The sequence below is a fragment of the Nyctereutes procyonoides genome, unplaced genomic scaffold (assembly GCF_905146905.1).
Source record: "Nyctereutes procyonoides isolate TBG_1078 unplaced genomic scaffold, NYPRO_anot_genome, whole genome shotgun sequence".
NCBI classification, from domain to species: Eukaryota; Metazoa; Chordata; class Mammalia; order Carnivora; family Canidae; genus Nyctereutes; species Nyctereutes procyonoides.
Window position 1 is genome coordinate 5,167,480 of NW_026575140.1, and position 23,875 is coordinate 5,191,354.

A 23,875-nucleotide genomic window follows, 5' to 3' on the forward strand; every position below is an offset into this window, starting at 1 on the left:
ATAGTTCTAAGTGGCAACAGTGGGACTTGAGCTCATGCAATCTTGATTCTGAACCTTTTCCTCCCTTTACACCGCTGCTTCTCAGGATGGTCCATACACCAGCTGTATCAGCATCTCCTGAGAATTTGTTATAAATGCAGTCCCCTGGACCTAAGCTTCCACAAGTCCTCCAGGTGATTAGAATGCACACGTAGTTGAGAACCATGGCCATACACCATGCTACTGTCCTTTGAAGTAGCCCCTGAGACAAGGCTCTGGAGATTTTCTGGTCCCTTCCACTCCCTTTCAATTAAAGCTCTAGTTTCCCATTGTGGGAATTGCCCTTCAGGAGTCTTCTGGGTGAGGAATTGTGAGATCTGGCCGTCTTCAATGAAACAAATCCCAGTGAAATAATTCCTCACATGGCTCAGCCTGACTCCCTCTGGCTCAGTGGTGGCAGGTGGTGAGATGCGAAAAGGCAAGGGAGCAAAATGTGGCAAAATGTTTTGTGGCAACCAAACTCCTATCTAAACTTCGGGAGTTCCTTACCCACTGAGTAAGATTCACATCCTGGCTTCTCTGCAGTATGGATGACCCTAGGTCTTAAAGAGGCCAACCCCCCAGTAATATGCCATCCAAATGCATATTCTTCATCCTGGGTCATAATCAACAAACAAGCACTCACCACCAATGGCCCAGGCCATCCCTATCTTTGTGATGGGCCTAGCTTATGCCAAGAAGTCCTATTTAGATTGGTGACTTCCTTATATTTGTGTTAAGCCTTCATTAAAATGCCAACTTTAGGCCATGGAAATTGGCAGTTTTCATGACCAAACATGGCAAATTTGATGTTAAAAAGTAATAATCTCTTCCAGAGTGTTGCAGAAAAGAAGGCATCAAATTAGGAAACTAGAAATTTGGGTTAAAAGCAGCTCAGAAAGTCCCAGGATACGAGCTGGTATCCAAGCAATAACCAGTACCAAATCCTATGAGAAAATGTAAGTTACAGAATCATCAAACAGACCGAGGTGTAGGGAGATGATTTGAGGAGGATTTGCCACGGGGACAATGAGGCCTTGTGGGTGCAATCACAAGAGATAAAGCTACTGTTGTGCCATTGGCACAGGCTTCCTGCGTGGTTGTTAAAATAAAGGCTGTTTACTGTTCTTACAAGTTGTTATTTATCTGTCGGTACAACCCATTGGAGTCACAGGATGAGGGTGTTGGGTTGGGGGAACTACCCTCTCTTCTCTCCCCTATCTTCCTGATTAGTACAAGGTAGTTAGAAAAATAAATAAAGGTGATAACCTCGGTCAGCTCACAGTTCGACTGTGACATTTTTTCTGAATTCCATGTTTTAAAAAGATGTTGATAAGCTGGATGAAATCCAAAGACGGAAATTATATCTCATGAGAGACAATGGCAGGACTTGGACATGTTTTGACTGAGGAATAAATAGCATAAGAAAGATAGGGCATGAAACCCCCCCATCTTCAAGTGCTTCAATCTTAAAGTATCTCTGTTATTAAAATTATCAAATTATTAAAATTTGACCAAGTTCAAAATATTTGAAAATAGATAATGCAAGTCTTCATGGTTTCACCATTCCAACATTCCAACATGAGGCCTATTTATATATTTGCATATTCCCCTTTAGTACTCTAGGACATGCGGTTTGCAATCATCAGCTAAGCTCAGTTGAAATCCACATGCGCTTCCTTCTCTATGGCTCCAAAACTCAATCCAAGGACCCGTGGTAAAAATTATAGGGAGGCCATGTGTATTAGATTACTAATAAAAAAGGCTGGCGATATGAAGCACGTTACGATTAACAAGGACCGGTCAATCAAAGCCATGTAACAATGGAGTCAGAGACCACGCGGAGGAAGAGCTTCTTTCCCCCATGGGATTATCTAAGTATGAACTGGAAAGGAGTCTATCAATAAGGCTTCCAGGAGGCTTTCTAGATTAAGTCAGTGGTTGGTCAGGATATCTTGCACACTCTTTTCCTGGTCATAAGTGTGCATGGACCCATGATTCCAAGATAGCTGTTGCACTTCCTTTCTTGAAAACAGATTTTTGAGTCACCATTTCAGAAAGTAAATGGCAAGAATGGAACTAACTTTTTTTCCCCATGTGTCCGATCTAGACTCTTTGTCCCTTTACATTAGCTCTTATCAAGAAAAAACTTTATAAAGTATGTACCAGTTATCGCTGTATTACAGATGGGAAGTCTTAGGACCCATTTTTCTCTTAAAAGTAGAATTATAACCAAACTGGCTCAAAATATAGAAGATTCAAAAACTGAAGAAAAACTAAACTACAGAAGTCATTGACATGGATAGAGGCCAGTTTGTCCTCAGGGAACTCAGAATCAGAAGTTGCTGGGTCCTCACATTCCCATCCCCTATTAGTAGGATTCACCCAGTGACTCTTAGGATGCCTCCTTAGTGCAAGTGTTTGAGAGAGACACTTCACTGGTTTAGCTTAGAATGGTTTGCCTTAGAGCAGGTCCAGTGGACTGTGAGGAGGGTGTATGAAGTCATTCCTGTGAGGTGCTTTGGTCAGAAGTGTGTGCAGATTGTGGGTGGTGGCCGGGGGACAGCACTGAAGTTATCTTAGAAAGATGTGAGTAGGGGGCAATAGTTGGCATCTCTAGGAGGGGTGTGATAATGCCTAAGATCTCACAGCTACAGTTGCAGAGCCAATAACCAGAACAAGGTCCATTTGGATAGAGTCTTTGACTTCCAGAGAAATTAATCCTTTGTCTAAGGTCACAAGGTTAGCAGGGAGAGGACAAGAGTACGGATCACAATGAATAACTCTGTGCAACACAGGAACATGCTAGAGAAGTGTCCATTCAGACATTCCTTTCAATTAATATTAATAGAGTCAGTAGAATCTAGTGGGCAATGATAAGGGTATCATGATTAGACTTCTGTGAGTTCAAGTTCAGAATATGCCTCTTGCCAACCATGGAATCTTGGGCAAGCTTATTAATACATGAACAAGGTACCGGTCCTGACATCTCAAACCCTGGATTCTAGGAACCTCAAGGTAGTAATCTATAAATGAGGGCACTGAATTATATGTTCTCTCAAAGCCCTCTCTGCATCTCAATTTCTGATGATGGCCTAGAGCAGGGATTGGCAAACTCAATCCCGTGGGTCAAATCCATCTATTTTGTAAATCAAGATTTTATGGAACACAACCACACATTATCCATGGCTGCTGCTATGCTACAACTGCAGAGTAGAGTAGTTGCAACCGAGACCATACGGCCTGCCAAGTATAAAGTCTTTGCTCTCTGATTCTTCACAGAACCAGGTTGCCGACCTCTGGCCCAGAGGAAAGTAACTTTTTCTGCCTCCAGCACCCGTGCTCTTTTTGCCCAAATCTTTGCCTTCCTTGGATATTGTTCTTCTTCAGTTGTTTTTATGAGAATTTAGAGACTAATCTCTGAACATATCCTTCCTGGGATCAAATCCCAGCTATGCCGCTCACTACTGGTGTGAGCTTGGGCACACTCCATGAATTATCCGAGCTTCAGTGTTCTTCTCTGGAAAATGAGATTGGATAGAACTACCTCACAGTGTTCTCCTGGGACTTTAATGGGATACTCCATGGAAACTGCTTACACTGACTGTTGTCTTCTTCATTCATCCCTCTGGGCAAATGTCCATCTCCATGTTTCTTCATTTAGGAGTTTGGCACTTAATAGCTGGTAGCTCATACTGCAATAATTGATCTGGTCCATGGCAAACAAATTAAAGTACAGGAAGATGTCTGGGAAATGAGAAGGTTGGCAAAATTATACCCTATTATAGCTCACCCCTAATTTACATGGTGAAAGCCAGCCGTGTGTCACACCCTACTTGGGGCAGGGGCCTGATTGCTGGAAATGCCAAGGAAGATGCTTAAGATGCCTTCACCCAATCTTTTCTCATGACAATGAGACCCAGACAGTGCACAGAGGCCGAGATTCCTGAGACAGCCCAAGCCTAGGCAGGGAGTCCGGTCGCCTGGCTGTCCTCCTTCTGTTAATCAGAAGCAGGCATGCTCTGCTGAATTGGCTGCTCAGGAGAGAATACAAATGCCTCCGCAGTAGGAGGAGGAGGGGGTTGGAGAATGGCCTCCACCAAAATCACACTTCCCCTCCTCTTCCAGTCCCCCATCACAGGAAGCTCCAGGCTATAGGCCTAAAAGCCTATAATGCATCCATTCCCAGCATCTCCACTCCCTTCCCCAGGCAGGGAAGGGGGTCTGAGTTTCATTACATGTCTCAGGAGGGGTCTTCATTCTTTGTCAATGAACATCTGGCCCAAGAGACCTCCTAATTAAAACCACAAACTAATTATTGTCACCTACTCTTTCCTCTTATTGTTTATGATCTCTGTATACTCTCCACCCTGCCCCCAGTACACATGGATCCTACAGGAATGGCTAGTCTTTCCTAGTTTTCTTTCTCCTTTAATGAATCTTAGACCTTAGCTATGTTTCTCAGTGGAGTTGGAGGTCTGGGACCCTGATTACTACCAGGGTTTCCAATTGCCTATTCTCCCCCTGGCCTTTCTGAAAGAATCCATTGAGAAAGAGGTCATGATTAAAGCCCTTGGAACAGGCAAAGTGTAATTGAAGCAGTGCCTGGCGCCTCTCGGCTTAACCTCCCTCCCCATAAACCATAGCCAAGCTCAGCAGGCTGTGGAGCAAAATGTGAAGTGTGAAGTGGGGGTGGGGGACATCTGAAGTGTAGGAAAGCCAAAAATGCAGGGTGCTAAGAGGAAACATCCCTGACATGAGATGAAGATGTGTAGGAAAAGCCATAAAGAAAGGATTATGTCAGACTTGTCACAAAAAGAGTGAAATCCATATATATTATATACATAAAATATATACTATGTACACTAGAGGTTCATACACACAACTCAGACATTAGAGGTTTGTTAAGGGGGAGGGCCTCTCGGAAGCGTGCTCTGACGGCGGTAGAAGAAAAGTGGGCTTCTGGTATCTGCTTCTGAATTCAGCCTAGTATCTCCTGGCTGTATAATCTTGGGGTGCTCACTTCATTCTGAGCTCCATTTCCTTGCAAAGCTCCGTTTTTGCAGAGCAGTGTTGAGGAGTCAAGAAGCCGAGGTGTGCAATGTCTGATGCAGAGGCTGTGCGTGGAAGGTGCTTACGTGTTGTCTATCTTTTCTATCAAGCACTTGGGGAAGGGGAGTGGAGAGTGGGGAGGCAGGGAGAGCTGGGAGCCTTGCCGTGTGACTCGGATGGCCGTCCTCAACATTGTCATCATAGCAGCTAACAATAATCAGTTTTATTATGTGCCAGATGCAGAGACACCCCCCACACGCGTTTGCAAGCACACACATGCACACACACGTGCACACTAATCCTCCAACAATCATAAAATATACAAGCTCGGTACTAGTACTTTTCTCACTTCAGGAAACAATTACTAAGATGTGGTTCTTGTTAAGAAAGGGATCAGGTCCTGCTTCAAAATCACTTCAAGACATTTGACATGTTACTACTTTTGAACTCTTAGAAGTCAACTGTATTGTACATAGAAAGAAGCTTATCGCCCCGTTAGAGTCCCAAAGCAATAAAAACAATAGGGGAAATAACCCGAACATGTACCCGTAGCTTAGTGGGCCGAATAACTTATGGTATATATATCCATACTATTTATCAATACTATTCAGACTATAAAATGATGTTTTTAAGATTTTATTTATTTATTCATGAGAGACACAGGCAGAGAGAGAAGCAGGTTCCACGCAGGGAGCGCGACGTGGGACTTGATCCCAGGACTCCAGGATCACAACCTGAGCCAAAGGCAGACGCTCAACCGCTTGAGCCACCCGGGTGTCCCTATAGAATGATTTATAGTTGTGGTTACCAAGAGTTTTTGATGCTAATATGTTCGTTACTACATTTTTTAGAGAAAAAAAAAAGCAAGATATAAAATTCTACTCATGACAAACATAACAACTCTGTAAAAAAGAATTGGGCAAGAAGGAAAAAAGATTGGAAAGATACACATCATTGTGTTAAGAGTAAATCCTGGATTATTTCTTCAGATCTTTCTCTGTAAACTTTGGCATTCTGGTGTAATGTAGAGAGTGGGGTTGGATGTGGGTTCTGATACTCGGAAGGCTTGGAACATTGGACAAGGAAGGGACTCTCCTAACAGTGGCGTGCAGGGGAGCAAAAGCCTGGAAGACCTGGAAGAGTTGGGCTGTGTGAAGAGCGGGGGAGGTCGGGTCCAGCCCCGTCTGGTGCCGAGAGGGGCTAGCAGTCATGGACGGCCCCTATCTCTTTTCACAAACAAACAGAACAGTCCTGGAGGGAAATTCCCCACTCACCATCTGCATTCGCTCAACATCCATGTTCATCTTTTTTACTCCACCATTCATCCTTTTCAGCTTTTCCTTCTCTTTGATGTAGATAACAATCTGGCTGGAGCAGTCAAATGTTTTTAAGTGTGAGATTTCCACAACAGGAGTGAGGTCAGGGACACCTGGAGGAAGAGGCCTTGGTGCTGCCCTATGCTAAGCAAACAGCTTAGCAGGACCCTGGCCGGGGAGTTTACATTGGAAATAGAGGCTGTGTTCTGGCTTTCCTCAAGCCCATGTGCTGTGTCTCTGTCCTCTTTCTCTCTCTGTCTCTGCCTCTAGTACACATTCACAGACACACACACAGCCCGTTCGAGTAGCAGGTTAAACATCACTCACTCAGAGATCCTGTCTTGGGCCCCAGATAATCCCAAGAATTTCCATTACCCATTACCACACACCATGCGCTTCTTGAGTGCATGATGGATCTTACTTTAAAATGACTGCTATCATATCAGCTTTCCCAGCTCGGCGAAAATTTCGTCAGGGCAGGGGACTCATCTGACTTATTTGACATTGTGTCCCCAGCACAATGTCTGGCATGGTAGTTTGATACCCGAATGAATAAAATAAGTGAATATACCGGTATGGACACCATAACTCCATAATATAGGAGGCCTAACTAGATAGACTTTTGGGAGTTACAGGTTGCAGGGCAGCAGTGAAAGCAATGTCATTGGGTGGGAAAAGATGGGCTGAGGGTTCAATGGCCCGTGTACCACTTAGTCTTTCCTTCTTGTCAAGAAGTACACAACTCAGGGCCCTGACTGGCTCTCATCTTTGTGTGTATGTGTGTGTGCTGAGACCTTTGAGCATCACTACTAATGATGGTGCTCTCCCTGAAGCTGTTCCTTCCTCCCCAGCAAGTGGGGTGTACGTCTGCAGTGCTCTGTGCAATGCCTCACGTGCACTATGTGTTCAGTTATGTTTGTTGTCTCTTAAAATATCTGAGCGTGCAAAGAAGGCTTGGAAACTTCAAAACCTAGATTAATTTGCAGAAAGCTTTTATGAGTTTGACCGCTTTAGATAACCTCATATAAGTGGAATCATGCTAGGGGCTAGGGGGAGAAAGAAATAGGGAGTTGCTGTTCAAAGGGTATAAAGTTTCAGTCGTGCAAGATGAAAAAAAAAGTTCCAGAGATAAATTGTGCTTGTGATTAACAGTACTATACACATAAAAATTTGCTGAAGTGGGTAGGTCTCATGTTATGTTGATTTTATGTATTTATTTTTTTTACCACAATTAAAAAAGCAACTCGTATTTTTAATTGATAGAAAATTCTTGTATTTTGTGGGTCAGATCTAGAGAGGTTTATGGAAGGGCCTGTCTACCTGCACGGTCTGCACAGTGAGGACCAGATGGCTACCTGGGGCCTTACGAGGACACTAGACAACCTTCCAGGTCTCCTGGGGCCTACCACTGTCTATGACCATGGAGATTAGCTTCACTGCCCTCCAAGACTGGGCTGTCATTATGAACCCAATCAGCATCCCAGAACGTGATCTCGCAGCGTCCAGACACAGCTCTGGACTCCAGCCGCGGCTATGTGACATGAATGCACATTCCTTTTCTTGTGCCTTTGGCTTTCATTCTCCAGTTTCATGCTAGGAATTGGGATTTTTTTTGTGGAGCTGACTCTCAGATCCTTCAGAGACTCCTTAGCTTTGCAGTAATGCCCTGAGATTTCCTTGGCGTGTTTGTAATCAGAGCTACACAATCAAGGAAAATCGAGCAGAGGGACTGTTGCTTCCTATGGAAGAGCAGGAAAGTTATTCGTTGTGTCCGAGAGATGACATTGAACCCTCCAACAGGGCGGGAACTTCTCTGCCACCTTCTCTCCCTCCGCTGTGCTCCCTTTGGGTTTCCTGCAGAAGCAGCTGCTGTCACTCCCCCAGAAGTCCTGTCCCCCACACCCCAGGCATACATTCAGCTCCCCTGCAGGTAACCTTGAAGACAGTGTGGATGATGGATTTGCACAATTTCACTTCAGACTTCTGAATACATTTTGGCTGCGTGACACCAGCGAGGAGGGGTGAGGTGTGGCGGTGGTCCGCAACCCCTTAGCTCTCTCCCTGTCTTCATTTAAGGGCACTTGCCTGGCTACACAGGAGAATCTTAACACTTGGAGATCTTGTACACACTGGAGGGAGGGATAAGATCCCCTAATAAGCAATAACACCTGCATCCACCACCCTGAACCCCTCACTCTTTATCTGCTCTCCCTTATTTGCCTTCCTGGCTTCTATCCTCCTAATACAATACACATCTTTGCTTGTTGCCTATCTCCAATCCCCTCAAAATTTAAAGAAATATTTTCTCTCGTTCATATCTAGCATATTTACCCTCAATAAATACCTACCGAATGAGTGAACTGACAGCGTAAGTTTGAGATGAAGTCACTACGGTGAGAAGTTCTGCTGCTGCCGGCCGACAGCTCGCTGGCCCGGGCCCAGCACCTCTTCTCTCGGAGCCACAGTTCCTGCATCAACATGAAGGAGGGCTGTACTTCCCAGACTTCCCAGATATCTGGTGACGTTTGAATAGGAGGATGCAGGTGATAGTGTTTATTAAACTGCAATATTCCTCTGACATGTGTGAGGCGTGATTTGTTTGGCTTGATTTTAGTGTTTTGATTGCATCTTTGTCTTTTGCTGTAAGTTACTTACAATCCTTTTGAAAGCTGGTAGAGTATAAATGATATGGGCAAAAAAAAGAAAGTAAATGAGGATATTTCACAAATGAGCACGGAGCATTAACAGGAAATTCACAAAAGGAAAAAAAAACTGTACAAGTGGAAAAAAAAGTAAGAATAATGAGAATTAGCCCACTGATAAGATATATTACTGGAAGACCCAAATGAGTAGGTAATGCTTTACACACACACACGCACACACACACACACACACACACACACGCCCAGGGTGGGAAAGGGTCCCATGAGATGATACTATGTCTCTGATGGAAATAGAAATTTCTGCAAAAAATAATTTAACACCAAGTATCAAGAGCCTCGAAATACTCATATTTTTTTGATTGACTAATCTAACTGTTTGGAATTTATCCAAAGAATGAATTGCAGGCAGAGTCACATGCACAAGACTGTTCAACAGGGTGTTGCTTATAGTAAAGAATTGTTGGCAATAATGTAAATCTCTGACAACAGGGAAAAATTCAGTAAATGTTTCAATAAAGAATAATGCATCCAAATTCATCAGTTAAAGATATTACACTCTAAGAATATTTAATGTCAGAGGAAAATGCTCTCAATATAATGTCAAGTGGAAAAAGAAGAAATAAACTATATATATACGGCATTTTTCAAGCTTGCAAATAAAATCCTATCTATATATAATAACAATACCAAAAGTACACAAACATAGAAGTAAAATTGTCAGTACCCATTGCACAATGATAAATATTGCCTATTTATAAATTTCATACATATGTGTGCATAGTTACATATAATTCATTTTTCTGTTAATGCATTTATGGCTTTTTCATGTTTTTCCTAGTAATAATGTATTACTTTTGAAATAGGAAACCATTGTTGCTTTTCAAAGGTCAAGTTTAATTTAAACTCTAATTTCCTATTTCTATATTATATTGCTAGTAAACACTTACACTAGTTGTATTATTGTTAAACCTAAGAAGCTAGTTATGGGATTTCCTATCAATGAATAAAACAATTCTCAACTGGAGAAAGACCTAAAATAGCCAAATGAGGCCACAGTTACCCCAGGGAGTGAGGCCAGCTCTGCAGATCCTGATTTCACACTCCCTCACCCCAACCCCTAAGCCGTCCTTTCCTATTTCCTAGCAGTGCTTCCTGTCCAGTCTTCTAAGTCTCTGCCATCACCCCTCCACCCCCACCGGCTTCCCTGTCTACCTTGCCCTTTTGCTTTCTTTCCTCTCCTTCTTCCTTATAAAAGGCAAACCTTCCCTCCTTCCACCCCGCCCCCCACATTGTCAGAGAACAAAGGCATAATCAGGGAAGGATCCTAGATCAATTTGGAGCTAAAATCACAGACCCCGTTCGTGCCCTCTTATCTGTCTCTGTCCTTCCTGTAGAACTGAAACATCCTCTGGAGGGCCGTCCCCCTCTCTGCACCTCAGGGATCCAGGCAGAGCCAGGTCCCTGTGTCAGCTTTCTAGGGACAAGTCCTAGGTAACTCACTGTCTCAGCATCCCGGGGACACGCATGCAGGTCCTGGGATTGTTTTTCCTCTACCAAAATGCAAATTTTAGAAAGACTCAAAAGTCACATGGATGTTAATTGTACAAAGTACACAAAAACATTGGATATAGAATTCTGAATGCCAGGTGTGTTGAGATTATACTCCAGTTATATACACAAGTGGTTCCCACATCTGTGGGGATGGGAAGCAAAGAACTATGGGTAACAGCAGAAGCATGAGAGAGAGAGGAGATTGTAGGTCCCCTTTCTGTTTTTCAGAATTCTACTTGAAGTTGCTTTTATAAGGCTTACACAATAAAATTCTTTTATGAAAAAAAAGTGATTCTAAATAAGGAAATAGATGCAGAGACGTTTAGCAATTTCCCCAAAGGCACACAGGAGGCAAGGGACAGAGCTAGATTTCAAATTAAATCCTGACTCTACGGTGCTTTCTCATCTCTACAGCATTTCTGTGAAATGAGATCAAGCAGCACATTTGGCACAAATGGTAAAAATGTTTACTCAGAACCAGTAGGTGGGTCAGGTGAATGGGGTTGGGAAGATCTTATAAAGGGGAGAAAAATAAAGAAAATGGAGACCATTGATAGTAGACTATCAATTTCACTAAACTGTGCCCTAGAAACAGTCCAAACTATTGGATCAGGAAATTTACCTCCATCTACTGCCCACCCTCTCTGGCTAATTTTAAGCCACCCATTTTCTCTTGAGAGTTTAAAAATTAATTTTAGAGCGTGTGTCTTAGTTGCACTTTTACTAAATGTAACAAGTACTAAATTTTTTGTGCTTGTTCATCTAGTGCCTATTCCCTCCACTAGACCAAAAACTGTGCATTGCAAGACTGTTTCTGCTTTTGTTCAGTCTGTACGCCTAGAATGTAGAACCGAGCCCGACATACAGTAGATGCTCAATTAATGTTTGTTGAGTGAGAGGGTGGACGACGAATTTTCATGCGTCCTGGTGTTTGAGGCGCCAGCTACACTGTATTTCTCCTCCTCGGTGAGCTGACAGCTGGAAAGCGAACCGCTCCTCTCCCATCATCCCTTCCCCACTCCCAGGCAAGACCTTACAGGAACGATTCAGTCCCTCATCAGCCAGTTGCAGGAATCATCCTCAGTCCTCTTTCTGCACCGAATCCCCAGATGGGGGGTCGGGATGGACTCCTGAGAACCAACCCCAAGAGATGTGAGAAGGCTTTACAAGCCTGCAAGCTCCTTGCAGGGAGGCTTCTACCTTTGTCTGCCTTGTCTGTGCATCATTTTTAAACTCTGGCTTCTCTTTCCTTTATACCTGAGGTTCTCAAGTCCAGGGACTCTGTGTATGCCTCACTCTGTGCCCGGCGTAGAGATCCAGTCACCCATCCATTCTTTCTTTAATTTTCTGTTTCTTTGACAACTCTGTATTAAGCATATTTTCCCAGGGATGAGGAAAACAGAGAACAGTGCCCAGTTTAGTCAGAAAAACAGAGAAAGCTAAGATTCTGCTTCCAAGAATGAATGTCATGTCCCTGAGACCCCCCAACGGTTCATGCTTGAGAAATATTCTAAGGGGTTAAAATGCAAAGTCTCATGTGTAAAGTCTCATATTTAAGATGGAAAACTAAATAGAGGTGGTATCATTGATATTTTTCCCATTCCGGGTACTTAATTGACATTTATTTTCCTTTTACAATCCCTTCCACACAATGTTACTGAGATGCTTTTAAATTTATGTTGCTTTGTTGCTGAGGGCATGCTTATTAGAAGGATTAAAGAGTGTGTCTGGTCCATCAGCCAAATATCTATTTCCCTTTGATTGTATGGAACATGCTTGACTACCATAGCCTTGGCCAATTACAGGATAATTAGAATACTTTGTAATGTATATTTAACAAATTTCTACAATTATTTCTCAAACTTTTTTGCAGTTTTATTCATTTAGAGCCCCACTCTCCTGTTTTTTTTTTTTCCTTTCAATTTGATTACCATTGAAAGGAATTAAATCTTGTGCTCTTCAGTTTGAGAAATAAGAAAGCAGTGGACAAAGTACAAATCCATAGGTTGCAATCCTCTTAAAATGGTCCCGATTGGCACAGAGCTATTCCGACTAATCAATGATTATGGTAAAATGGAAGACTGAAACAGGAACTTCAGCTGAGATCTCAAGACAAGAGACATCTTAGAGTTGGAAAATTGGTTTGATAGTTACTATATGATTCAATTACATCCAAAGTGATGTGAAATGAAAGGAGGCAGCTTTTGGAGTGAGCTGTTGGTTTATGATGAGTCTCCCTGGCTTGCCTCGGTGGAAAGGAGTGGAGGGCATTTCCTTCCTTCATGTCTTCACAATAGGAGGACTTGACAGTGGCAGGCCTTGGCAGGACTACCTAGAAAATTTAATATACTGTCTCTTGACACTTTGATGGCATGGCAGCCCTGGTGCCTGACACCTCACTTGAGAACCGTAACAACAATAGTAATAGTAGGTGTGCTCTCTAGTGGAGCAGAGATTCACTGAGATGTATTGAACCATGTACTCAGTGGCCCAAGCTCCCAAAGTTGACCTCACAAGTGCTAGAGGAGCATCTTACCATGATCTGGAAAAGCTGTCCTATGTTCCCATGTAGGAGCACCCACAGAGAGAGAGGTCTGGCATGGGATCTTCTCAGCCCCATTTGGAAGCAACTTCTTTGCAGAGGTTTGGACAGATCCCAGCAGAGAACCTGGGTACCCAGGGACTAAGGAATGAGTCAGAGACCACCCAGAACAGAGGGTCAGGTGAGTGAGAGAGCCCCAGGAATAGAGGCTGTGGGTCTTTCAAGAATCCAAAACATGCTTCTGGAGAAAGTCGGTTCTAAATACCGTATGACAGGCATGCCACACCAACACAAGACCACCAACCAGAGAACAACTGTCCTGTGCCGCTTTCTACCCTCCCACCCTGCTGAGGCTCAGGAACTTTAGTGGGCAGTTAAGGGAGAAGGGGTCCAAGCCCTGGGCAAGAAGAGACTGGCCACCTGTCCCCTTTCTGAGCCTGCAGCTCTCATGTCTGCACTGGGACCGAGCTGGTGAGGGGGAAGAAATTCCAACTTTAAAAGACAATTAAAGTGTGATTATTCCACGGGGCTGGATATTATACTTGCTAAAATGACATTGATTTTTGGGGAATTGAATTCACCTGAGAACTGTTTGGATGGGCTAAGACTGACAAGAAAGCTTTGGATGCTTGCTGCGTTTATCCAGTGGCAGGGAAAGAGATTGCACTGGGTGGACAGATTCGAAGAGGCCACGAGAGACAAAGATGGAGGGCCCCTGTGAGTCCTCCGCATGCAGCGTGATGGCTGCAAAGGACGCAGAATCAGTAGGGGATCAGCAGGGGTGAGAACAGGGCCTGGTCTGACCTGAGGGATCAGAGAAAGTGTCCTAGAAGGGAGATTCTGGGGTGAGTCTTGAATGGTGAGTGAATGTTGATAGATTGTTGAGGACTGATTGTTCTTAATATAGAAGCATCTAGAACCTACCTGTCCCTCCTGAGATTACTCAGAAATCTGAGCCTAGAAATTTACAAATTTGCTTGGACACTTAATATTCACACTCTCGCCATCTCTGCTTGACTCTCTCCTTTCTTTCTGCCTGAAAACATGTCATGTTCTCCATGTCATTCTCCATTTTCCTCAAGGGGTCAAGGTGGTCCATTCAAGCTTCAGAGGTAATAAGCAAGGCCTGCTCTGCTGCCTCTGCTAGGCCCCAGGGTGAGCCCTGGCAGGAATCTGCATGCGTATCATCTCTCCCCGGCTCACCATTGCTGCTCTCCCCCTGCAAAACCCCCATGGCACTCTGTAATTTCCTGATATTGCAAGGAAACTGATATTGCGGGAGCCTGTGAGGATTGCCTTGGGAAAGACACATCAAAAGACAACACTCAGCCGTCTTACTTTGCCCCTTAGCGTAGTTATGCAAACCATTCCCTGCAGAAATATGAATCCATTAGAAGCATGCTCCCTGACCTGCCAGTCACTGAAATGGAGCAGAGGAAGAATGATGAAGTCAAGCTACCATTTACTGAGCACCTACTGTGGGTTGGATCCTTTGATAAGAAGTGCTTTGTGTACAGTATCTCCCCAACATGGAAGAGGGGCGGGGCTATTCAGTCCCATTTTGTGGATGAGGAAGATAGTCCCAGAGAGTGAAGTAGAAATCTGCTCTCAGTGAGTGAGAGGTAGAGTAGGATTTCCACTAAGAATTTTCCAGCCCCAGAGCAGGTGCCTACTGCTGTTCTATCTGTGGTAGGCGAGTTCATCCTTTAGCTTAATTGTCAAAGTGTCCCCCCTGTCCAGAGAGCTATCCTTGACTCCTCCAAACAGTGCCATGAATTGGTTTCCTTCTCTGCTCCCAAAACCCTGTATCCAAATCTTGAAAATGGTACTTACCTTGTTACTGTAAAGATTTATTGGGGCACTTGGGTAGCTCAGTCAGTTAAGTGTCTGCCTTCAGTTCAGGTCATGATCTTGGGGTCCTGGGATCGAGCCTCATGTATCAGGCTCCCTGATTAGTAGGGAGTACGCCCGTCTCCCTGCCTCTGCCTCTCCCTCCCGCTTATTTGCACTCTCTCTCTCTCTCTCTCTCTCTCTTAAATAAATAATAAAATCCCTTTTTTAAAAAAGAACTGTTTATTTGCCTACTTCCTGTTAAACTGGAAGGTTCCCAAGCACTGAGATGGAGGCTTCTATTTTCATATATATCTAGGTCAGCTTTGCACACAATAGGACTTATCCAAGTCATTGAAAGATGAGGGTTTCATCATTACAAATGAGAATTAGGCAAGTCAGAGAGATGATGTAATAAACAGAGGTCACACAGTCAGTCACTTTGGAACCAGAATCTAAAAATCTCTATCTCTGGACAGAACTTTGTTCCTGTATATTCAAGTCAGGATTAATAACATTTCTGTGGTGCCCCACATACATTGTTCAAGGCTACCAGGGCAGAGTCGGAAAGGTGGGCACATACATATACATGCACAGAAACATAGATCAAATATTTGTCTTAGATGAGATATTTGAGCCATTAACATGGTAATTAACTAGCCTCTCACATGACCCTAATTCATTCTCTCTCAATCTCTCTCTCTGTTTTTGAGATAACCTTTCATAACTTTTATTTAACACATATGTATTGAGTACTTGCCGTGTTGAAGGCAATGCTGTAGATGCAGAGGATACAGAAATATGTCTATACTTACAACTTACACATCTTAATTTCAATGATATGAAGGAAAAGTGCAGGGTGCTTTGAGGACATTTGATAGAGATAGAGCCTTGACTGAGGCTGTTTCTTCAGAGCAAATGTCCGTGGAGGAGAGAAGACAGATTTGAGATCTCAAGGACAGATGGTATTTGTGTCAAAAGTAAGTAGATGAAGGGATAGGGCTCCACAAAGTGCTTAAGAAACTAAAGAGAAGCTGATGTAACTGGAATCCAGAGGTCAAGAGAAAGAGCTGCATGGACACACTGGAGACATGGCCAGTGCCCAGATCACACAGGACCCTGCTAAGATTACTGATATTCTGTTATTTGCTCTAAAAGGAGTATAAAGGCATTAAAATGTTTCAGCTAGAGAATAATATAGTCAGCCTTGAATTTCTCTCCTTGGTGTGATGGGAACAAGGTGGAAGGAGGTAAGAATGGGTGAATGGGTGTTGGGAGACCAGTCATGAAGCAATGAAGTAGTCAGGGAAGAGATGACAATGGCATTTCTCCAAAGTCTGCAAATCTCCAGAGCCTTCTATCTTGGTCTCTCTTTGTAGACAAGGGAAGGGTTCAGTCCTCTGGTTTTGGCCATAAACCATTAAAGAAACTTTCCCCAAGAAAGTAGCTCTAACTGTACAGCACCATCTTCCCAAATGTCTTTCCAAGGCACCGAGTGTGGAGAAAATTTAGGCTGGGCTTTTTGCATCCGTGTGTGTTGAAGGCCTTTGAGATGCTATAGATTTCCTCTCTCTACCAATCTCGTATTCCCCTTTGTGTGGCTGAGCTTTTCCTCCCCAAAGCTGTTGAAGACCTGACTGGAGAGGCCCACATCTGGGAGTAGCCTGAGTGGCCTGTTGAATTAGCCACTGCCTGGAACCCGATGGAGACCAGTTCTCCACCTTGTTTGTGCCTCAGGTAGAGGGCAAGGGTGTCTTCAACTCCAGTGTTTCCCTGCTTCGTCTTGCTGGCACTCACACTCAGAGCTGATGCCCATGGAGGCTCATCATCATCACCTCCTCCTCCCTCCGCCCTTCCCCTTATCCTACCTCTCCTTCTCAATGCAAAGGGGCGGGGGGGATGAGGATTGGATTAGTTTAGTTGAACTTGCTCTGCAATATCAGAGTTGAAGAAAAGGGGAGAAGAAACTAGAGCATCCTCTGGGTTCTTTCCGAAGCAGTAGTTGCGTCTCTCACTTGCAAAGATAAAGATAATGTCAAATTAATGGCTCAGCCAGCCTGATTAAGCCTCTTTTTCATCTTCTCCAAAACTGCATAGGAGTACCGCAGCCATCACTGCTCTGAATCAGACCTAATAACAACGGATTCCCATACCCTTTTATCACATGAGATCTGGCGCTTTCCCTGGGGCTCACCTAACATACTTTCTTGCCTTTCACAGTTGGGAAAATTAATAAATAAAGAATAATTTTTTTTAAAAAAAGAACAAATTCATTCATTCATCCAAAAATTGATCCAGCATCCATTTTGTTGTAGGCTTTGTGCTAAAACAGGGAATCAGAGAAATGTGAATATAAAAGTCTGCTGCTGAAGAGCTCACTTCCCTGCAAACAAGTGAGTTAACTAACCCTGGCCTGGTAAGGGCTCTAACCTTGCAAGGGACTGATAGTTCATAGTGAAGCAGGACAGAGTGGCCTGGCCCCCAGGCCCAAGGCTTCTGCAAAGGCTAAATCAAGAGTTCTATTTCTAGTGGAAAGGTTCCTGGTTTTGTTTTTAGCAGAAAACATCTAACTTGGTTAGCCTTGGAGTTAAACACAATTTTTTCTCCTTATCTTGTGTTTGTCAAGCTGGGAGTATTTCAGCTACTACATTATTAGACAGATAAATGTATATTTTAGTGCTTTAATTTGGATCCAGGAAAAGATTCAGAATCTTTGTAAAATGTATTCAAAGGCCACCAGTACTGCAACCATCCAATGTATTAAGTGCTGACTATGTGCTGGCAAATAATAGACTCTAGCCTCTCATTTCTTGGCTGGACGGGATGTCTGATTAGCTGTATACTACCAAGCAGAATGCAGCTCAGACTGTGCCGTCATAAGTGATATACACATAGTGAGGGTTTGGGGGGGCTCCTTGGTGGCTCAGTCAGTTATCATCTGACTTTGGCTCAGGTCAATATCTCAGGGTCCTGGGACAGAGCCCCGTGTTGGGCTCCACACTAAGCAGGGAACCTGTTTGTCCCTCTGATCTCCCGCCCTGGTTCTCTCTCTCTCTCTCTCTCTCTCTCTCTCTAATAAATAAAATATTTCAAAAAATAGTGAGGATTTGGAGTGGCTTCATAAAGGACAGAACTTTTGCATCAGTCCTAGAATAATGGGTATGATGTTAACAAGTGACCATGTACCAGGAAATGTCCCTCCGAGTATGATCCTTGATAAGCTATTTCACCAACTTGAGTCTGAGTTTCCACAACTATAAAGAAAGGAATGTTAATGAATAAGATTACCTGCCTCATGAGGTGAGTGCTAAATGAAATACTTAATACAATCCCAATCCCTGATACACAGCAATAAGAACAGTAGTGGCGGTGATCATGATGATGTTCATGATGAAGGTGACAATAATGAAGATAATTTGGTGGCGATGATGATGGTGACAATGATCACGACGACAGTAGTGATGATTAAGATAATGATGGTGGTGCTGGCAGTGCCTCTGATGGTGGTGGTGCTGCTGCTGCTGCTGGTGGTGGTGGTGGTGATGATGAAGATGATGGGTGGTGATGGATGGATTATAGTGATAATGTTGATGATGATAGTGGTGGCGGCAGTGCTGTTGGTGACGAGGAAGACAAGGTTGATGATTTGGGGTGGTGGTATTGGTGATGGCGGTGCTGATGGCCATGGTAAGCTTCACCATTTCCATAAATGCCGTTGATAACCTTCACAGATGCTTCAGAACTTTATAATAAATCAACTCTTCCTTTCAGGGGTGGACGTACACTAGTTAGAATGACAGTTTTCCCAAGGAATTTTCCAGTTATTCATGAGGCCCCAAATGATGGAGTGGCATCTTCCAACTGACAAACAAGGGTACAAGCCACGTCTAGCCCGGGGTATTGCTGCCCAGTCACCCGTAGGCAGAAGACAACCAACAAAAGGATTTGACATTTAACACAGGAATTCCCTCTTACCTTTCCACAGAAAGTTTATTTTCTATGTGGGAGAGTTTGATGGATATTTCTTATTTCTCTGTTTTCTGTACTCGGCAGTAAACAACACATTCCATTTCATTCTTTACAGTGTTTTATCAATAACAAGATTGCCTCTATCTGCCTTTCTTGTAAGTACCTGGATTCAGGATCCTGCTGATAGCTTCTCTGATGAGCAGACTCCTTTAAGTCTGAAGAATGGCAGAAGGCTGGAGAAGAAGAATTTCTGGAGTCTTAATTGTGGTTTCTCCATTTATTTGCAGTGTGGCTGTGAGCAAGTTTCTTGAAAGAACCCTGTAAGTTCTGTAATACCTAGATCGTGCTCTTTCTGTCTCCCTTCTGCCATCGCCCTCACCCATTTCCTCTTTCTGGCCCTGTCTTTCTCATGCTCAGTGACTGTGATTTTAGGCCACCCAAGACACGTGCAGTGAGCTCCCTGGTGCGGCCTGATGCTCTCCTTAGCTGGGTAACAACAGCCCTGGGCTGGAGGCCAAGCTCCGATCCCCGATCCCCCGTGTTAGATCCCCGAGCTATGGAGAGGCTGCTGCGCTTTGTAGCAAGGACTGGGACTCTCGGGGAGCGTTGGGTGTGGCACTAAGATACAGACACCACCACACTGGAAGAGTTTGTGGCGCTGTGCATAGACGAGCATTTCTTTTAAAAATAGCCCACAGCTTCCTCCTGCAGCTTGGCCCCCTCCTCCTCATTCGGATTCTGCTGCAGTCTGTAATCAAACACGAGTGAAAGCAGGTCTACCTAACCTTGAGATAAAAGCTTTCTTAAAAAAGAAAAGGTAGTATTAAAACCTGAATGCTCTCCAGAAAAATGGAAATAAAAGACGAAGCGCTAATAACAGCAATGAAAATAAAAATAACAGCGAAGTAGTTGAACATTTACTCTGGACCTGGTGTCTCACTAAACTCTTCACGTGCAATAGCTCACTTCATCCTTTCAGGAACCTCACGGGGTTTATGCTAGTATTTCCCTAATGTGCACGTGAGGAAACTCAGTCATCAAGAGGGTAAATCATTTCCCCAAGAGCTATGACTTACAGGTAGCAGAGTCGGGATGTGCCTTGGTCCCTCTACCTTATGCTTCTTCCCAATGCACATGCCACCATTACAACATTCGTTTCCCAGATCTTGATTAAAATGCCGATCTCTAAAAACTGGCAGGAGTGATAAAATACAGAGGAGCATCAGGAGTCCCAGGGGACTCGAGAATGAAGGGTTTCTCAGCTTCAGCATCATTGACATTTGGGACCAGATACTTTTCTGTTGTGGAGGCCTTTCCTAATCATTGTAGCGTGTTTTGCAGCATCCTTGGCCTCTACCCACTGTATGCCAGTGGCACCCTTACTTCCAGTGTGACAACCACAAATATCTCCAGACATTGCTGAGTGTTCTGTAGGAGAGCAAAATGCCTAGTCCAAAACCACTGTTCTAATTTGGTCTGTCTCTCCAGGCCTTGATCCCACCACAAGAATGAGCTTAGCTTTCTTAATCTACAAAACAATCACGCCTTCCTTCATGTTTGGGTCCTGTCCTTCCAACCTTTCCATGCTGGCCACAGTTACTTTTGGTCCCAGCTCCACCAACAAATAAAATGAAGACAATACTTCATAGAAGTAATGTGTATTTTAAAGCATGACCTCCTTCATAGAGGACAATGTCAAATAATATTTATAAAAGAGCTAGGACATTATAATATCCAACAAATGCTAGTTAACTTCCTTTTGTCCATCTCACCTAAAATGCTAATGAAAACAAAAATGAATATCCTCTTCTGACCCTCTCACGAAAGAATCTAATAACCTATACTCTGTGCAAGCTGCTCTCAAGAATCGATAAAATCTTTTAAAACATCAGCTTCCAAATTTGACTATTTTGTGTTTTTACAATAAATAGACATTTAGAAACATCTGAATAATGAATAACTTTCCTTAGTTTTTATCCATATGGTTGTGCCTCTCAGATACAACTCAACAATGATTTTAGTTAACTATGAAAGCTTAAATGGGCTATGTATGGGACTCAGTCCATCAAGCCTTTTGTGTAAAACAAGACCATGGTGTCATAGATTTACATAACAATGCTTCAGATTTTGATGTGGAATAGAACTCATTTCATATCCCTGGCACAGACTTTTCATTTTGATTGAAAAACCAGATTTACTGTGTGTATGTGTGTATGTATATGTGTATGAATGTGCTTGTGTATATACATATATATGAGTATATATATGCATGTGAGTGTATATGTATGCATATATATACATGTATGTACATATAAATATATAGGTAATTACACACACAAACATATATATATATATATATATATATATATATATATATAATTCCATGCATCAGTGAGAAACATTATGTGGCTGACATAGAGCCATCTATATCAGAGGAAGAAATAAAAAAGAAAGTTTAACATATTGGCCAATCTGCATAGAACATGCATACACAAATGCGGCCCATCTTGGAAGGCAAAAACGGTACTTTTCTGCCTCTAATGGCTTGATAATAGCCATTATCAGCAACAATGCAAATGAAAAGAAAATAAAAAGAGGCATTTTTATGCACTGCCCATTAAGAGCAGCATACATATAAACTCATGAACTTGGAAAATAAATAAACAGACTGGTTGCTAAACAAAAGCTTGATTTCATTTCCAGTCCTGTCGATGGATAGTTTGTCATTAAAAAGATAGAGCTGTTTAAGCTGTCCCAAGGGAAAGACTTAAAGTGGGATAAAAAAGAATCCAGTGGAGTATGCAGACCTGAGCCAATTTTAAATAATTGCCATTCCACCGTGAATCTAAAGAGATTGTGTTGAGACATGGCCCATCAGTCACAAGGAGCAGGGCCCTCCTTTGGGAGGGGGCCACATGCCTGACTTGCCACACTGTGGAGCTCCATGGAGACAACCCTTAGGCAAAGATTGTGGAGTCTCTGCCTTCATGATATGATAAAATTACACTTAAACACCTGTATGTTTCCCTTGCTGTTTTGCTTGTAAATCCTCAGAATACTGTTTAATCTTGGAATGCAACTCAAGAGGTCATTAGGTAGAGCGGCTTGCCTTAACCTCTTTAAATCAGCTTAGCTCCATGAGTTCCTTTTGTATCATTCCGTAAAGAGGTACTAACTTTATGTCTGGGTGCATTAACTCATTAAACGTCTTCTATACACAGAGCGTATGAGAGTGGCTGGCGCAGTAGATGCTCAATATATGACCGTTTCTATTATTCTTTATATTTTTTGAAAAGTAGCCAGGGTAAGAGAAACTTTATTGACCTCAGAATTAGATAGGACTACTTACAAATTATTGCGTGTGTTCTTGGTTAAGGATTTAGCGTCTCTGAGCCTCATTGATGAAACAGGGATGACGGTACTTTGTACATTTCGTGACCGTTGTAAAAATTAAATGAGGAAATGCTTGCAATAAGGGAGGGACTTACTAAATTCTCAGTGAAATCAGCTATTATCATCAACCCTGCTGTTGTCATTTGCATCTCAATAAGTGACAATTATTTCTATTATTCGAACTGCAGCAGACATAACTGAGATGGAAAATGAATGGTACTCTTTTCTATTGCTTTTGCCTTGTGGTGAAGTCCTATACTTAGTAACCATATTCTTGACTTGGAGATGGCATGGTTTTATGGGAAAATGGGAAGGAAGGGGAAGAGGACAGACATAAAAACCCAGAGTGTGAACCTTGGGTGATTAGGAGAGTCATCCATAGTCCTCTAAAAGAACAAGAAAGATCCGAGACGGTTCATTCAAAACCTCACTTTCATACTGAACATGGACTGTGCTGGGGTCTGGGGGTGGAACAATAAACAAGTTTTGCAGGTGCCTGGTTTAGGGAGCCTACGGTCTAGCGGGGGGAGACAGGCCCTTAGAATACAATTGGCAGGTACCAGGGTGGGGCAGAAACTCAGCTATGGTGGCACTGAACCCATACTTGAAGCAAAAAGGAGGCCTTTCTGGAGGAAAATGCATCTTGGCAGCTCCTAAAAGGTTCATAAGACTTAGGAAAAGACGGCGATTGCTCTGCCCTTTATGAACGATCTTGTTTAGACTTCCTGAACTATAGTCTCTTTTCTATAAAATATGGATAAAAGAATATAGACCGTGATGACTGTATCTATTACATATTATACATATAAAAAATGTGTTAAAATTGTGTGAATTTGCTCCATCAATATTTCTTACTTAATCACTTTTCAGCCAATGCCAGTCTTCATTGCCAAGCTGAGGAGCTTGGGCCAGGTATTCACTAAGTCCGGTTCTCAGTTTGAAAGCCTCGTCTCTGAAATCCCATTCAGGCATGTACCATTTGATGAATAGAACAAGACTTCTCGTTGGCAGATCTCTCGGAACCACGCCCACCCCTGCTCTCTCTCACTCTTGCTCTTTGCCATTACTCCCTCTCCCGCTCTCGGGTCCCTCCTTAAAAGGCCTCAAGCCCTGCTGAGTGCAAGAGCACATATTTAATGCTGGGCACACACTCGTTGGGGACCACTTTCCAGACCTCAGCTTCTCCCTCCATAATTGAAGTGGAGGCTTTGAAATGTTCAGTGCACTTTTCTCTGAAGCTGTAGCTGACCAGTTTCTCCTGCTGCCTCCCAAACCTTTAATTTGTCAGTAAAATTGTTCAGTTTTCTTATGACCACACGGGGTTTTTCATCCTCCTGGGGCTGTGGAAATGGAGCCTGGTGAGCAAGGCCTATTTTTACGAGAACTCCCTTGCACAACACTCTGGCTATCTCTGGGAGCTGCTTCAAAGGGAAACGGATGAGTGATTTCCTTCAAGGGCACGTAGATATCCAGAGACTGAGTTTCACCTTTTATTTCCTTGAGGACTAAAGATATATGCTGTTTTTTCCTAAACGGTTACA